Below are 17,320 nucleotides of genomic sequence, written 5' to 3' on the forward strand. Positions count from 1 at the left end.
GCAATGACAGGGAAGTGACCTTGGGCAGGACCTTGAAATGAACTTTCTGTGGGCAGCAGATGTGTGTGGTCATAGCAAGCCACTGTGAACACAAAAGCTGTGCCTTATCTGCTGGGCCAGCCCTTCTGTTATTTCATTTCTATATCTCCTTTTCTCACTTGTGTAATACTTTTAGTTGTTTGGCGATTATGTCTTTGGACAGCAGTCTTCCTCCATTTCTCTGGTCTACAGTTTTCTCCCTCTACCTTTCTCCTAGAATTATTATTATTATTGTTGCATTTATAGGCACTGTTCAGTGTCTTTGGAAACTATGGTGTAACCTTATCAGCATTGTAGGAGAATAGTTCTTTACTGCTCTTTGGGTTAAATACTGTGTGGTACGTATTGGATTTTGCCACACAGTTTTTAGTCTCTAATCACAAAGAAAGTATCTAAGTTTTCCTACAGTATCTTCACCTTTTTGCTCATGTCTTTTCCATCATTTTTACAGAGAAAAGTGAGGAAGGAGGTAGAGGGTCTGTTGTAAGTTTTCACCCTCAAAGACAAGTCATGTCATTCTCTGTATTGTGTCTATCAATTATTTTCTCACATTTCTACAAGAATATTTCAGCAAAACCAACTGTAATAATAATTGTTGCCCTATAATAGGCTTCCCAGAGACTCAACTGCCAATTTGACAGCCATAGTTACTACACCCTGCTGATAAAACTGCTGTTGCCGCAAATTGATCCAGACAAAAACAAGTTCAGCTCTATTCTGAATTTCAGACGTGACCTTGGTGGGTTTACAAGTTTAACCACCACACTAGACAGAAAATATGTAGCACAAAAGCCATGCACCTAAAAAAAAATATCCCAGCCCTTCTCTTTTACTATCTGTTTATTCTCACTATTGCATGATTATTTTAAATTGTTCTGTGGTATGGCTAAAAGTCAAATTCAACATTTTTAAAGAACATGAAAATTACCCACCACTTGTTATAAAACTTACTTACCAGGGCACAGAATCTCTGTCCTTAACCAATTTGTGATTGAGATATCCTAGCCCCTACCAATAGTAGTCTGGGGAACAGTATCATAAGGCAAAGGTTAGAACGATGAGGGGGAAAGAAGAGGAAAAAACGACATATAAGTTGGGATCACTATAAAATCCTGCCAAAACAAGGGATCTTTTATTTTATACATGAACTGTGAATACAGTAAATACTGTGTAAATATGCTGTATAAATGCGATTGTGAACACAGGGCTGAACTAGAATCATCATATGAAAACCACCAGTCTTGATAAATGTTTCAGCATATCTGTAATTTTTACTCAACTTCTGGACTTGACATCTCAAAAAAAACACTTTTTATGGCACCAATATATTCCTGAAATTACATGTTTTTAACTAGATAGATTCAAAATAGTATTGCAGAAGGGAATGAGCAACTGAGGAAGCTACTTGGAATCACCATCTCTGGGAAACTTCACTGCTATCTAAATTTTGTAGCTATAAATTCATTCAGTTTGCAGATATAAGGATGGAAGGGGTCCATGTCTTTGACTCTGTCTGAAGCTCCCATAATCCCGACACTAGTTCTGAAGTGTAGACTATAACCTTCCACTGATTCAGGTCAGCATGGTCTAACATGTGGGTTTAGGACTTATTCCTGAGAAACAGAAAACTTTGGCTCGAATTCCTCAAAAAGCAGAATTAAGCACAGGCCCCTCACTGCCTTCCAATGTCTTATTTTATGCATGAATTCTGGGAACACCATGAGCACTTCAAAAGAAGGGGGCACATACCTCTGTATGTTGTGAGATCTGGACTTCTAAGCTTGTGTTGATAAGTGTGTTGCATTGGTCAGAACTCAAAATAGGTTTTCAATACTAGCAAGACACTGATCTGCAGAGCTTCAAGTCTGGAAAACATGAAAGAGTAATCAGTTTAGAGCTGCTCAGGGCTATGTGGCAGATAGGCAGTTTTCAACAATACGATTTTGGACATAGACACTTAAATTGCATTCCTTTAACTGTTGTCTGGTATACAAAATTCTATCTACCAATTAAGTTCTGCCAGGGATGTGCTTTCATACATGTCTGGGACTTTAGTTCACCTAAAATGCCTGCTGGAGAACAACCAGCTGTCCCTCCCTGGCCCCCAGTGTCCAGGTTGGAGAGCAGTGGCAATGCTGGGGGGCGGAGGCAGTACCCACTACCAGATGCATGAACAGAATCTTCTCCCTGGGGTCACTGGGAGGAGAAATGCTGTGGTGATGTGAAAGACGGTACAATTTCTATCTAGAGATGGGAAATGAATGTGTTATATCAAATGGGATAGAATATGTACATTAGCACAGGCAGAATACAGCAGAAAAGCACACACTGATGGAAAAGTGTCAAAGAGAGTGAGAAGCAGAGACTAATAAGAGAGAAGTGGAAAGGAAGGGTATGTATTTTCAGCGGAGATAAAAGTGACTTAATGAAGTTGCAGCTGACATAAGCAGGAGAAAAAGGGAGACAAACATTTCTAGGGAACTGAAAAGAGATTTAACAACGCATGGAACAGGGATGTTGAACCTTGGAGACCTTCCAAAAGAAACTGCACTTCAGGAAGAGTCTCTCTGCTTGAGGGTGTTTCCAAGTCATCTGAGCATTTGTCACTTCCCTTAGCACTGCTGGAAATGTCCCAGGCTTAACATCATGATGACAAAAGGAAAATCCCTGATTAACTTTGCAAAAACAACTCCCTGTCCAACTCTCAGTGACAAGTATTAATGAACAATTCTGCAGGATCTGAGCCGCAGCAATATGGCAGCATTCTCATTTACGGACCTTCTGCTCTCCAACAAGATCCATCTGAATGACCTCTGTTTTGCCAGTTCTCAGGGCATGCTGCCTGGTGTGTGTATTGCACAAACAGCTGCAGGAGGCAAAATGCAGAGTGGGGGCATGTGGGGAGACAAACTCATTGTGGGCAGGTTTGCGTGCAAGAACATCTGTGAGTTCTGAGGGCTAGTCTGCAGCATTTCTGCAGATTTATAGCTGAGGAGGCGCTTAGGGCTCTGAAGCAGGTTTTTAATGTTTAGTCCAATGGAAAAAAAAAAAGGAAATAAAAAAAAGAAAGTAACCCCAGACAATTAGGGTAATTCTGCTGCATGCAGAAATAAAGGTGTTTGATGGCAAAGCTGTGATTAAAATCATTATGGCTGGATACATCCATACAAAGTCAGAATCTTACCTTAATGTCCGTGCTAATCAGTTGCTTTTATCACTGCTATTTCTCACAAGCTCTCTATTTCTCACAAGTCTGTGGCTGAAAAACGTGTGATGGTAGCTCTTTGCAATGTTGTTACAAGCTTAAAAAATAGTGACAGAATGCAAAGCCTTAAGTACCTGAGGTTTTCAGGCCAGTACTGAGAAGAACAGTCACAGTCAGTTTAGGTTTCCTTTGAAACAATGGCTTATGCCACAGGACAAAGGATTTATCATTTGCTGTGGGAAAGCTAGAAATAGCAGTTTGCCAAGACTGAGGTCAGAAAAAGACTTTATTCTGTTAATCATCCTGACTGTTTCTTCCTCTCCTCTCCCTTACAAAAGATGAAATAATGGGCTATGTACCTGAAAAGGGTAATGGAAAAGCAGAATTTTCTGGTGATTTTTTTAAAGAATGTTTCCTTATATTTCTGTTTGCAGAAAACCATGAAGGAGAAGATTATATTATTATACCTGTATTTAGTCTTGGCATGTGTGTGATGGTCTTCAAACTAGTATATATCACTTTCCATAAATTACCAGCTACCTCCAAAAAGCGATTTCATCATCCACTCTTACTTTGAACTAGTTTCTTACAGATAAAAGGTCTTCTGGTTTGTTTCTTCTGTATCAGGGATCTTTTTGTGCTAATGCTTTGTTTAAACAGATGCTTAATAAAATTACAAGTACATTGCACATCTACAAACCAGTCCTGCCAGGTCATAAATACTGATAATTCCCACTAAAGTGAGAGAATATCTGAAGAGACTTTGAAGACACCGTCACATCCTCAAGAGCTTACCCATGTCCTTGGGCATCCTTCACAGCCTCCACTCATGCAGATAAATTTTACTGAGGTTACACTAATGGCGTACTTGAGGCTATAGCTTGAGCTGTGGTGATCTCCTCTTTATCAGTATTGGTGCAGAGTTCTCTTTGATCTGCACTTATGCATCACCTTCCATCTCAGGATCTTGGATGGCTTTTCAAATGTTAATGAATTCTACACATTCTACCCTAGGGAAATGGAGGTGATGAGAAATTACAGGAGATACTTAGCTTCACAAATACAACCTACAACTAAGCTGAGAACAGCCCAGTGAGATCACTTATTCCCATACTGTACAGGTAGTGCAGGTATCTGTTGCACAGGCTGCACTTAGAACATTCCTTGCCATCAAAACACTTCCCTGGTAAACAGAGATGTCTGGTGCTGATGGGAAGTGAAATTTTGCTCTCTGCAGTGCTTCCCTGGAATATGGATCCCATAATTACTGCAGGGGGGATTGATTATGTTTCAAGAGTGATGTGCCAGACCACAGTTTTCATTCTCAAATTAGTGGTTCAGTATGACAACTGAAACCCAACAGGAGCTGGAAGTGGATGATGCTCATAGAGTCAAGATGAGACCAGTTGGCTATGTGAGGCAAGAGAGGTAGTGTCCAGAGACTTTGAAATGCAGAAAAGCTGGAAGTACCTGCCTCACATTGACACTGATTTGGAGATGCCTTGGCTTCCAGTGCCCAGATTTGCTCAAAAACTTCCTCAGAAACCTGCTCAGGCTCTGGTGCCCACACTGTAAGTATCCAACCTCAGTACCGATAGTTTGAACAGTGGCTGTGGAAGTACTGGGTGCACGTTTGATCAAATAAAAATCCAGTAACTAGAATTCACTCATCATGGTTCATCTTAATAATTTAAAGAAAGAATAAGAAAAGAGCATGCTTATTATTTGGTAAAATATTCTGAAAATAAAAATATCTACTTTTCAGCTTTTCGATGTTTGAGTTTCGAAGTTGTCCTTTAGAAGTGTGATATCTAAAGAGTGCTTGCACTGTAAAATAGGTGATAAATGAATATGAAACATTTGGTTTATGTAGATTTCTATGTGGGAAAAAAATAATTTTAATTTACAGTTTCGCTTGGTTAAATCATTGATGCTAGCTACTTTCATATGCATGAGACGAAATTGGGCAGTTCTTTTATCACTGGTGTTAGTTGAAGCAGCAAAATCAAATTCATGTAAATCACTTTCACATAATCATTTGGATAATCTTCAATGGACATTCAAACATTACTTAAGTTCACAGCCTACATTCTCAAGTAACTGTTCACTTAAAAAAACCCCACCATTTTTACCCTTAAAATTTCTGAATGACAAGAAAACTGTGTGACTGAGTGTGCTGTAAGCAAATAGATTTCTCAGTTATCATTTTAAGCATTTCTAATAAGCTGAAAATTGAACTAATAGTTCAATATTATTTTGGAACTTAATGCCACAATAGTCTATGTTGCAACTGTTATTTATGTATCTTGTATCTCCTATCATAACAGAGCATTGTAATGAAACCATATCATGGAATATAACAAACTCTGGCTTGTCTATCCTTTTTTTTTTTTTTTCCCAGTACAAGAAAGGAATAGTTGTAATGAATAAGATGACAGCATGCTTGAAAAATAATGAGAATATATTGCTACTCTCACCTGTGAATCTTACATCAATTACTTTTACTTCAGAACATGAGTAAATGAAATACAGTATCAGTTTCAAATTTTAGGGAGTCCACTGATTTTAAATGTCTTTATTTTAAAGTATCAAACTTGAGCCATGTCTTAGGAAACCTGAAAATGAAGGCCACTGTATATTTTCCACATTTTGGGTCTATTTCTTTTGCAACAGTGTCCTAGGTTTACAATGTGAATTCTTTTTTTCTGACAATGATGAGTAGGAAAGATTCAAAGACTAGAATGAGATAGTACTTAATTTGGTTATGTCCAGTACCGCTGCAGAAGTGTAATAGGAAAAAAAGTCACATATGACATGTGACATGTTTTTAAAGCTTTGGAATTTGAAAATTCTTGTGTCCAAACATCTTAGAAGTGCTAATTCATCAGCTCTTAGAAACACAGAAACATTTGGTGTTTTTTAATCAAGATGTTTGAGCAATTGCTTAACATGCTTCAAAAAACATTTTCATTATTAAGTAAACAACAGAACAGAAACCAAACTTATTTGTGTCCATCCCTGGAGACATTGAAGGCCAGGCTGGATGGGGCTCTGAGCAACCTGATCTAGTTGAACATATCCCTGCTTATTGCAGGGGAGGTGGACTAGATGATTTTTGAAGGTCTCTTCCAACCCAAACTATTCCATGATTTTATATATTGACAATAGTGTTTAAAATATTATAAAATTGGTCACACTTTCTGGTGTTTAAAATACATTGTTTGCAAAATACAATTACACTCAATATTTGGAGCCCAGTCCTTTGGCTTGAATCATCAGAGTTTGAAAGATAAAAGATCCTGGCAAGCACTGTTGTCAGGGGAAAATACCGTGGTTTCCTTCTTGGTTTTTAACTAGCTTTATTGAAGATTAAGTTTGAGATCACAGGAAATCTATATACATGAAACTGCAAGATTCTATCTTTTTTGATAGTACTACAGTAATCTGAGAAAATAACTCTAAGATTCAGGCAAATATTTATTAATTAGAAAGCCTCTTTCCACACAAAAAATTGTGAAATAAAAATGTGTTTCAGTTTAAATCCAGAATTCTAGGTTCATCCCATAAAGATAAAATATGTGACAAAAAAACTATCCCATCTCTAATATACTGCTTCAGTATTATGTGAAATTTTGCATTCATATGTGTTTTTAAACAGATGCCATGAACTCCAAGTCACAATATGACATTACTCTGGCCTTTTCACACCTTAAATGTAGCACAAGTGACTCAGCTGTGTCTGCTAGGGAAGAATACAAATATTTCTTAAATATAAACCTTTGCAAAACATTATAAATCTAAAATAAAAATTTGAGGTTGTTGGAAAATAAAATATTTTAAAAATTTGATCTCTTTCTCTTCTTCTCTTCCTCTTCTCTTCTCTTCCTCTTCTCTTCTCTTCTCTTCTCTTCTCTTCTCTTCTCTTCTCTTCTCTTCTCTTCTCTTCTCTTCTCTTCTCTTCTCTTCTCTTCTCTTCTCTTCTCTTCTCTTCTCTTCTCTTCTCTCCTCTCCTCTCCTCTCCTCTCCTCTCCTCTCCTCTCCTCTCCTCTCCTCTCCTCTCCTCTCCTCTCCTCTCCTCTCCTCTCCTCTCCTCTCCTCTCCTCTCCTCTCCTCTCCTCTCCTCTCCTCTCCTCTCCTCTCCTCTCCTCTCCTCTCCTCTCCTCTCCTCTCCTCTCCTCTCCTCTCCTCTCCTCTCCTCTCCTCTCCTCTCCTCTCCTCTCTTTCCTCTTTCATTTTTTTTAATTTTTTTTCTTTTCTTTAACCCAGTGGTTTGCAAACTAAGCAGAAGAAAAGTGTAATGGCTTTGCTGCAGCAGCTTTCCTAGTGCAAGGAGGCCTTCTGGTGGTCAAAACAATGAACATTTCTTCCAGAGATAAACATTACTTATCCAAATGTGTGTGAAATTCTACTCAAATTTACATGCATATAAGTCAACATTCACCTGTTATATATAAGGCTACTCAACATTCACCTGTTATATATAAGGCTACTGTAAGGATTTCAGCAGTGATTGTTTATACCTTGACCTTTTGCTGTTATTGCATAAATGTTGTTCTTCTTCACTCAGTATAGGAGGAACTAAAGAATTTAGTATGAGTAAGTATTGGCAAAATTTGCTTAAGTGAGACCATATGAGATGCTGATATCACTCACTGACCTGCATTGTATTTGAACAATTAAAAATTAATAGAATTGTAATAAAACAGCTTGCAACGAAAGCATTCTGAATAACATATGCAATGTGAGTATTGAATATCTGAACAGTCACACTTCATATTTTTAAAAAAATTGGTTTTAGTTATGTTTTTTGTGGTTTGTTTGGTTTTGGTTTGGGTTTTATTTGTGGTTGGGTTTTTGTTGTTGTTGTTGTTTTGGTTTGTTTTTTCCCAGCATGGTAGATTTTCCTTTTGAGCATTAAAGCCAGATACTCAGCACAATATCTGTACTGCTTTATTGTATTTTAAATTAAGATATTTTATGGTATACACAAAAAAAGTATTTAATCCTAAAATATTTATGTTCTCTTTAAATTCTGAGATTACATTACGATGAAGGATTTATTCAACACCAGTGCTCTAGTTAGAATAATTAGAATATACATTCTCAGCTAACACACTCCTTGACAAGTAAAGGTGAAGTTTTTTAGTTCATTTATACCGGGAATGTCTTCCAACATGCAGCAAGCACAGGTGCTGCTGGGAGATGAAGTTGGATGAACAAAGATATTCTCTCTAGGCTTCAGTCTGATTTTTACTGTGCCTTGAACTGTGAAAAGGTGGGTCCACTGACACTGGATACTTGTTGCTATTTTCTCAGCTGTTTTGTTGAACAAACTACATTAGATTTAAGCAAGGTCAACAACAGCTTCTATCAGCTTCTTCAGCACCTAACTGCTTCATGTTTCACCCTGGGAAGGAGAAGACACTTGTCTACTTTTCAAAGAGCCCTAACCTCTGTTAACAGGTCTGCCACCATTATCTGGGGCTTCATGCTCTCCCCATTGTGACAAACTTTCTTTGACATGCCAATGATAGGTCAATAAAACTTAGTAGCAAGTGAAAATTGTGGTCCTTGCCAGAAAAATTCTCAGACAGACATTCATGAGCTTCATGAATTCTAGAAAATTCAACTAAAAGTCACAGCTATTTTGTAAAGCAACACTGGAATTTTCTAGTAATTCTTCACTGAAGTAAAAAACCTTTCAGAGTGATGCTATTGTAAATCTGAAACAGTCTGTCAATAATTCAACTTCAACTCTAAATCACCAGTCAGCTGAAATTCATACAGCGGTGTTATACGAGGCCATATGTGTGTTTTATTTTGAGCAAAATTTTTTTAAAACTAGATTCAACCTGTCCTTCAGCATTATTAACAGCAACCATCAGATGGCAGTCCATAATCAAGTGAAAAATGTATTCCTAGTGTCTAAGTGGAGTTACATGGAAAGCAAATTGCTCTCAATCTTTTTCTAAAATCCAAAGAAAAAAAAACAGATTTCAGGATTCTCCTTGATTGTCTCAGTTTTTACAGTCCTTTCTGGCCAGTGAGATCTGCTCCTCTTTTGTCTTCCAAACTTGAATGGCAAGCTCACTCTAACGGGGAGCTCTTCAGGGCCAGAGCTCTTAGGAAGAATTCTAAAGTTTCAGTTTAGTCTGCCACTAACACTGCTCATTACCTTTCAGGAAAACAAACAATGATCTTGGGAAAAATAGTGACAGGTCTTATGTTTAAAACTCTGTTAAAAATAGGTTCCTTGAACATTGTGTTTGTTGTTCATGTTTCAAGGACACTCTTTGTCCCTGTTTGTTTACTGCACAAGAGCTGGGAAAGGGATTAGCTTTCCAAACATGCTTTGGTGAGAAGAAGCTACTGATTCTGGGTCATTTCTGCTGTATCTGCAAAGCTCAGCGGACAGGCTGAGCAGACATTTCTTGTCAAGCCATGAGAGGGAGTTAAAAGATGCACTGACTCTCAATATGTCCTAAAGATGCTATCAGCCAGTGATAGATAGGGTTGTAAAAACTGAGAATAGGAAATGCTTTGCCTTTTGATCTAGGACAAAAGACATCTGAGATCCATTCCAGTCTCTTTTTTTTTCACAGTGGGATCTGTAACATTTTACATGTTTTTGTCTTCTAGCCTTCCTATTCTCCAGCTACACTGGCAGATCAGACAAAATTTATTAGGGTCGTGAATATTTTGTTAGTTGCAGTGTTCAGAGTTCACTCTGTCTTTACTTTATCCTCCAGTGCATCTTCCTTCCAGCCAAAATCCCATCACTTGATACAAAATGTCTGTTGTGAACTCAAATGCAGCCTTCTTCAATGTTATGACTTGGCTTTTGGCTGGAAGCCAAATTGAGAAGGATCCTGGTTTTCAGAAATACAGATTATCTTAACACACATTGGAAATGACCTAGCCTGGCTGGCTCTCTGACCTGGGAGATTTACCAGCTGGTGCAAACAGATAGTGGGAATTTATTGATACTCAGCTGCCTAACATACTGGCCCACTTACTCTCTCTAAAACATGATGATTATCCATGAATTTGATTAGCATGTATTTGACAGTTCTTTCTCCATAACCACCCCAGGATTGTGCAACCCCACCTTTTTGAAGGGTCTTACCAGGATCTTTCTATCAGTCAGAAAATGTTTCTGCCCATAAGACCTAATTGTAATTCCCTTTGATCAGGAAGGAAGTGGAAGCACAGCAGCACTTTTTTTTTTTGCCAGGTTTAGCTCTAAAAGTCTCCTTAACTGTGGTGACATAAAACAGGAAGGCTGTGGAGACACTAGCTTTGATGCTGGATTTATTCAAACAAAGTATCACTTATAACCAATCACAGCCTTTCCTCAAAGTACTTACAGATTTTTCGACCTAGGCCAAGATAACACTCAGCTTAGGCTGGTTGCAACACAGTCATCCCTCAGGAAAGTATTAGGCCTATATTAGCAGACCCTGGAGACCATCTGCAGAGTATTCATGTCCCATTTCTTTCTCTAATATTCCTAGAACAGTCACATAAAAATAAGTATACTTCTGACAAAACACTGCTATTTTAGGAGGTAGAGGTCTTTCGGTGATGTTGTGTGACAGTCCCTTCTTAACTCCAAATTTCCAGCTCCTTTACTTGTGACTCACCAAGATTGGACATGTGTGTGTGTGCGAATAAATTTTCGAAATAAGAAAAAAAAACTAATCATAGAGTAGCTTCATACATTCATAGTCTGTTCAAATAATGGCCAGTTCACTCTGTTTCATTGCTAATACGGTATTCTTGGCTTAGAGACCTCCATGGCATTGCCCTCCCCATGAGTGCAGCTCCAGTGAGCAGATGGCAGACCAAGAGACTCTGTCTGCAACAGCAACAGCATAGACACAAGCAAACCAAGAGTAGGATTTGCAGAAGACATCCTGAAGAACTTGGATTATTGTACGGATGAGGTATTTCTTTTCATAATAATTGGTGTATGAGCAAAAAGGCTCCATTCAGGCACAAGTGTTTTTGTTAGAGACTTTGATTTGACAATGTCTGTGTAAGTAAAATAATGTAACTTGTAATTACACCAAAGGGAAGCTTGTATTTTGTTAATCTGACTTGTTAACTATGAACAAGTAGTTCAGTTTTTGAACGGGACATTTCCACAAAGAAATAATGAAGAAATGATACCATATTAATGCTGCTACTTGAACTTGACACATAAAATCAGATGAAATTACAATCCAATCATTCACGCAGATGAGTCAAATTGTTATTTTCAGTTTCCTAACAGTTTTTAAGATGGCTTATACCACCTTAACTTGTAGTAGTCTTCAATTAATTGCCTTTCCCTACTTTAAAGAATAGTGGGTTTAGTGCATTAAGACAGTTGCATCTCCAAGAAACCTGATTTTACTTAGTCTGATGTCCAGGAAGAAGCTAAGCAAGGTCACACTGCAATATAACTGGATTTGTGTCCAGAAAGGGTTCTGCATAGGTTGTTCTTAGCTACACCTATCAGTTAGTAGGTCACAAGGACTCTTCAGAGAATAAATAGGCAATATTTACCTGTTGGAGACGTATTTAAAGAGTCTGTTTTCCTCCTCTGGAGCTTATTTTCTCTTTTGACCTTTGCTGTCCAAACCCATTTGACTTCTGGACTTATTGAAAAATGTTTGTTTTTAAGGTTATCTGAGATGGAAATGAAATTAGAAAGAAAAGTTTTTGTGTGTTTCTCATAGTAATTTTGCTAGACAGTGTTTTTCAAGAGTAAAATGAACAGTACATTGGATGATATTTCAATGTTCAGATATTGTTGCAAAAGAGAATGATGACACATTTGTAAACTGAAGCAGATAAATACTTTGAATAACTAAACATCCTATTGTTGCTGCCACACCTCACTCAAGAGATAGGTGCAGGTCACTTCTGAATTGTTGTTGTAGTGCAGCTGAGTGGGGCTTCTGTATAGGAAACAAACACCAAAGGCTTGAGTTTCTATCTCCTATAAAACAAGTTTTATCATATATATGACAAGTTTTTCCATATTAAAAAAAAAAAAAAAGAGAGGTGACTCTTTTGATCTGCAAAATTATGCTACCTAATTATCAATGCAAACTAATACAGGAAGAATCCAAATCTCCATGTTGTTCTCATGTCTTCTCCCAGTGCAGAACGTATGTATTTTTGGCAATCAGAAATATGTGCCAGAAATACTGTATTCTTGACAGTTTTTATACACTTTTAGTAACATACAAATGATGAGAATAAACAGGCATGTGCTACTGATGCAGACACATGCAGGATGGCTGAAGAGCTTGCATTCACAGTATTGTTGCTTGTATGGCTCTAAACCTGTCCTTGCTTTTGTGAGCAACCAAAGTCAGCTGTCTGACCAAGTTGTAAGAGGGCACTAGGCCATCCGAACAGGTGGTCATGAGCATTGACACAGAAAGATGCTCCTCACTTGTGCTTGCCAAGGGCACGATTTCCTGCTGGACCATACTGAGCTCATGCACATTTAGAGGGATGTGCGCTCATTAATCCAGCTCTGAGCTGTATTAACTTTAAAAATAGCTTTAGTGACAGCATGGTGAGAGTTTCTGACCCATTTAAATTTAGCAGAGCTGCATATAAGTAACAGAGATTTCTGGTAAGCCTTTAGTGTTCAGCAGAACGGATCAGAGAATTGCAGATTAATTTAGCCCAGCTAGCATGGAGAGAGGTACTAGTGCTCCAGAGTGGAGAGTAGAAAAAACAGCAAGATGTGAAAGCAGCATCAATGCCCCAGCAGACAAATATCATCTCTGAATGAGTTTATGCCACTCAGAAATAACAATGTATTATTAAACATGAGAAAAATCTAGTAAATCTAAATATAGTTTAGATGGTAAAGACCATATTTCAGAAAAAAATATATTCAATCCAATACAGCAGTTTTCAGTCACTAAGAGTAACAGATTCATACGTATTAAGATATCACATCATAAAAGTTTCAGGTGGGTAAGTTCATATATTACTGTAATCCATCCCTGAGCAGTAGTGTAAATCAATGTAGCTTCACTAAAGGAAACAGAGGCACATTAATTTACATTCTCAGTAGCAGCAGGAGCAGGTTTTTCTGTATTGCAGTCTGTCTGTATTGCAACAACCTGGTCCTTGCCTATACCCTTAGGCTTAAATATTCCAGCAGGGAATGAGGAAAGTTTGTGAAGGTCATTTCAAATTGTGTTATGATGTGTAAAGCACACTCAGTCTTTTTTGCTATACTCAGTAGGCCCAGTTGCGTCAGAGGGGACCCATCCAACGCTAAGTAGAGCAGCTCCAGAGAGACCATTGTTTCAGAGACAAAGTTGTGACAAAGATTTCCAAAAATATTAATGTAGTTGCTTGAATGAAAAGTGACAAGTATCAGAGAAGCCACATCTACTTCAAAATAATTTTTTCTTTTGAAATCATGGTTCTCTAGATCTGCTTCATGCACATGTACTGCTGATCTAGTCCTTATACATTAATACAGTATGTGGCATTTCACAGATGTTTCCCACCAAAGGCATCTTGACATTTCAGAACTTGTTATAATAATAGTAAGTGTCTGTGAGCTAATAACTTCTCAGTTTCACTTAGCTCTTTTGCAAGACCTATTATTGGCTGAAGCTATTCTAAACTTAAGCCACTAGAAGGCAAACAAGCAACGTCTGGTTTTTCAGGGTAGTGGCTGAAATTGCTGCACAGAGTATTCATTCCTGCCAGCATTGCTCCACTGTGTTCTCTGCTGTCTTCCTATCTGTGCATGTGGAGCTTACTATCATTCAGGTACAGAAAAACATCTCAGAAATCAATGTTATATTTTAAAGTGCATGAATTTTCAGTTAAAGTCTTTTATTTCGTATAAGAACAATGCTTAACAGCCCAGCATAAACAGTTTAACAGGGTCCAACTTATCTCCATGCAAAAGTCCTGATGAAAAAGCTGCTGATGCAGTTAAACATCTCTTGTGATCGGAATCATGTACCTTTGCACTTATCTTGGGTCATGTCAGTAATTCTGGAAGTTACAGCAGAAAATGCACCAATGTTAAGATTATAAAGGATTATTTGTGGTTACACCTGCAATATAGGATATAGAAAATGTCTCACAGCTGATTTCAATAGATGTAGTTAGAGCAGCAAAATATATTTTACAAATAGGCCCAATTGTGACATAAGAATGTGAGAAATGAGATTCCACTCTAAAGTCTAATACTTGTTGCTTAACTACCATCACTTTTAAAAACTGCATCTTATTTCTAGACTGGATTTCTCTAACCTTTCCTTCCATTAGAGGCTGCTGCACATTTATGGGATAGATAGAAGAGCTGTCTCTTCTAATGCTTCTCTTATAGGTAGTTATAGGCTATATACCTGTACCTTCCTCCTTTGTTTCAGTAAGTTAAATAGACTGAGCATCTTGAGCCTTCTATTGAACAAATGTTCTCTAATTCTTTAACATACTCATGCCTCTTCAAAAAAAAAATTATCATCCTTCTGGAATGTGGATACCAAAACAAGAACTATTGTATGAGTGCCATCATGGGGAAGGGCAGGAGGGAAGAAGACAGTGGACGTGTATATTTTCTTCTGTCTTTATCTGCAGATCTGTATATATGCTTTTTTATATAAGTCCTTCTGATCATGTTTTTTCACGATGAGCTGAGCCTTCATGACTTCCTGGTATGATCCCAATTCTTGCCAAAGTCAGAAAGGTAGAATTTCCAAAACTTGAAGTGTCTTTAGTAGACTTTAACTCCAACTGCAAATTGACCACTGACAACAACTCTCCAATCATTTTCATCCACTGGTGAAGTTTAGTCTCTGGTCAGAGCTTAATCTGGGCAGAAATGGTAATGATCAGTGTTAAGCAGAAAGTCAGTGATGTAGGCCTGCGAAAGAAGGGCTGTGAGAAAACCTGTTATTGTTCTATATTAAATGAAAATGTAACCAGTAGTCTGTGTTTTTAAAGTCATGACTTCTTGTTGGCCTCCGACACTCACTCTTTGCTGCCAAGTTAATAAGAAATTAAAAATACTTAGTACCCACTAGTCCAACATATCATCTCAGTATTCTTTGTATGGCTGAAAATTTTTAATGATGAGTTTATGTTTTCGAGGTCAATAAGAAAAATGTAAATGGAAGAGGGCTAACATTTCTGTATGTAGTTATGCTTGGAGATTATCCATTATTCAGTTTAAACCAAAGACTGTGTGCAATACTTATTTTGTATGGTTCTATTTTAAACCAAAACAGAACATAATAGCAGGTAACGACCAAGGTATTCCTTTATTACCCAAACTGACAAGTTCCATATGTTGTACTGTAATGCAAAGGACTCATTTTAAATTGGATAAACCTCTCAAATCTGTCAACAGTGGAAAGTTCTCCAATGAGATTTCTGAGAGACCAGTGTGAAGTAACATCTGATGGCACATACTGCAGATAACATTACAGGTTCTTATGAAAATGAATGAAAAGAATAGCATAATTTAGTGTGGCTTATATACATGCACTCTTTTGTAAGCTCCCTTCTGAATGTGTATGGCTTTTGCTGCCTATAAAAATAAATACTGGGATATTTCTGAAGGACGCTGCTTCTTACACCTATTACAGAAACCTCGTTTTTGGTTTCTTTGCTACAGACAAATGATTCTCCAAGTGTCTCCATGTTAGGTGCAAGTAGTCATGGTCTAAAAAGGATGTTAGGTGCACTATGTGCCCCATCATAGCTATGACTGTTAGTGTCCCAAGATGGTAATCAGCACAGTGTGAACTGAATGGGGACTGTTTGACTGGTATCATGCTGTGATTTCCAAAAGTACTTCTCATACACCAGGTCTGCAGGCATGTGATCGCAGGGATAACGTGTCATGACTAGTTCCAAACTGCATTGCAGAAGAGTCATTACATGGACCAGTTACACTTTGCCTGACTGTGGCACTGAACAGCTGAAATCTGAGATACCTTGGTGATTAGACATTGGGTAGGGAGTACATTGGCTCAGGACCTCACGGGTAATAGAACCACTAAGGAATTAATTAACATGTCTTGTGATATAATACATGCCACCAGTTCTGCTTTAGAGCTAGTGTTTGTATTGGCACTAGAGAAAAAAAAAGGTTATGGACAAATTGACTCTTTCTTGAGTTGAAGACAGGGTAATGGACCTGTTTGTCTTTACACACAGGTTGACCATCCCTGAGGAAGAGAAGGGTTTGATAATATGTAATAAAAGTGTGAATTTGACTTCCAAACTAACCAGAAACACATGGTTGGCCATTCAGAAGTACAATACACCTCTGGGTTAAACTGCTTTATTCTTGGTCAGGTTTAGGAGACTCTACTGAATACTTCAACAACAATTGCACTGTTGGCTTGGGTGTACTGACCTAAGGAAATCTGCAAGGCGTTTTGTATAGAGAAGTTATATCTTTTATCAGAGCAAATGAGAGTTGGAAAAAACAGATGGACTTTTGATTGGAATGGTTGTTGAGCTGCAAGTTTGTTTATTTCTTCCCACTGTATCGATGAGTTGATCTAATAAAAGATACGACTCTCCCCATAATATTCTAATCAACAGCTATGACATAGGTCCTTATAGGCCATATCTAAAGGTCAGTGGGAAGAGAGCATAAAAAGTCCTCAGAGAGCAGTAAGGAGAATCTTATATTGTGATCTTGTTATTTAAGTAGGAAAAAATGAGTCAAAAGTAAGTAATACTCCTCAGATGTTCTTGAGTTAAAAGTATGGAATAGCAGGCCCATGGCTGGATGAATTTAGTCAACCACTAAGTGTAACAATCTCATTGAAATGCATTAATGAAAGAGTCAAAAGTGCTAACTGAAGAGTCAAATACATAAGCCAAAATTATGAGATATGGCCCCAGATTTAGACACATCATCTGTTATGAAGAAGTTCAGTAGGAACAAAACTTCCAGCTGAAGTGTTACACTGAAATTGGCACCTGACCAAGGCTAAGAAACCCTCCAAAGTTCAATGAACTTGAGACCTGTGTTGCAGTGCAGGTCCATAGCTGCTGTGAGCAGTGTTATTGTCTATTTAG

The 17,320-nt window shown here is 37.8% G+C and overlaps 1 long non-coding RNA gene across 1 annotated transcript in view; it reads left to right on the forward strand.

The window, feature by feature from the left end:
• Positions 1–3,744: 3,744 nt before the first annotated feature.
• The window catches only part of LOC135576479 (uncharacterized), a 52,414-nt gene continuing 38,838 nt past the window's right edge, over positions 3,745–17,320 (forward strand). Inside the window, exon 1 of the long non-coding RNA XR_010468244.1 lies at positions 3,745–4,815. This is a non-coding gene — a long non-coding RNA (uncharacterized LOC135576479). The remainder of the gene's footprint in view (positions 4,816–17,320) is intronic.

Source organism: Columba livia, chromosome 1 (genome assembly GCF_036013475.1).
Source record: "Columba livia isolate bColLiv1 breed racing homer chromosome 1, bColLiv1.pat.W.v2, whole genome shotgun sequence".
Taxonomy (NCBI): Eukaryota; Metazoa; Chordata; class Aves; order Columbiformes; family Columbidae; genus Columba; species Columba livia.